Below are 1,281 nucleotides of genomic sequence, written 5' to 3'. Positions count from 1 at the left end.
ACCCCTCACTAAGCCCCACAGTTCACGCAAACATATGCCCCCAGAGTGCTGACAACCCCCATGACAAGAACACACCCTTGGGCACCTTTACTGACAAAGCCTACAACACTCAGCATGGAAATGAGGCAGAATTGGCCCCCAAGTTTCACATGCACCTCTCTGTGTAGCACAGGCACAGCTCTGCCCAGCTGCTCCAACACATCCCTCCATCAGCCAGTCACAGCTATAGCTGACCCTGGGCACACAGCTGGAGGCATGTGGATAGATGCTGGGATTCTCATCTGTCCTGTGTTCACAGATGGGAATCCCAGCAACTATGACTTTCTTAGGTGCCTCCTTCTGACACTTGTCAGAAAAAACAACCGGTTTCTTTTGGAAGCATTTGCATTGCAAGGCAGAGGCAGTCTTCTCTGTTTCCTCAAAGGATTGACCAAAAGGTGGGAAGAGCGGACACATTTGGCAAAGCACCACTGAGAGTTGCATCTGTAACCTCCACTTTACCTGGCAGGTGCCTTGGCCAGCTTAGCCATGGTGCTGCTGACTGGGACTTTTCTCCCAGCTGCTCCATTTTTCATCAGTGACAATCAAAAGGAAGGTGACATGACATCTGTGTGTGGACATCCCCAGCAAATCACAAGGACATGGGACACAGAATCTCATGTTGCAGCAATTGCAGTCAAAGCAACCACCATGCTAATACCAGTCACAGCAGCCTTTTCATCAACTCCAGGCTTGTGATTTGATTCTTTCCAATGCTTCTCGCCAAAGAAGCCTTTTCTTTAGCAAGCAATTACTTGTGTTGCCAAGGGAGGTGGTCTCTGCTTCCCAGAAAGACACAGGAAAATGTGAGCGAGGAGACAAAAGCCATACAACAAGGCACCACTGGGAATTGAACCCAGGATCTCCTGTTTATTAAACAGCTGCTTTAGCCAGCTAAGCCATGGTGCCTGCCTCAAGAAAATATTTGCAACTGTTCTATTTGATGGCCCAGGACAACACCTGCAAATTCCAAAGTACAGATGTTCCCCATTTCCCTCAAGACTTGCAAGGAAGAACTGGCAGGCCAAGCCAGGATGTGTCTCTTACATCCTTATTAATATGTGTGAACAAAGAAATTGTATGTTGCTTCTGCCCAGCCAGATGGGTTTGTTAGTATAATGGAAAAGTGAAGGGATAGAGCTAAAGTGTTACTAGCCTGGCACACACCGATGGGGAAACCTAAGAAAGTGGTGCTAGCCCTTTGATGGGTCAGCTGGCAGAGCAGAGGACTTGAGCCGGCAC

The 1,281-nt window shown here is 48.5% G+C and overlaps 1 non-coding gene across 1 annotated transcript; it reads right to left on the bottom strand.

Annotated features, from left to right (window-relative positions):
- Window positions 1–874: 874 nt before the first annotated feature.
- Window positions 875–948, bottom strand: TRNAI-AAU. The gene has a single exon. It is a non-coding gene; the product is annotated as a tRNA-Ile (tRNA).
- Between the last annotated feature and the right edge of the window lie 333 nt (window positions 949–1,281).

The sequence above is a fragment of the Gopherus evgoodei genome, unplaced genomic scaffold (genome assembly GCF_007399415.2).
Source record: "Gopherus evgoodei ecotype Sinaloan lineage unplaced genomic scaffold, rGopEvg1_v1.p scaffold_215_arrow_ctg1, whole genome shotgun sequence".
NCBI lineage: Eukaryota > Metazoa > Chordata > Testudines > Testudinidae > Gopherus > Gopherus evgoodei.
Note: the sequence above shows the minus strand (reverse complement) of the source record. Positions and strands in the feature narration are given on the sequence as shown.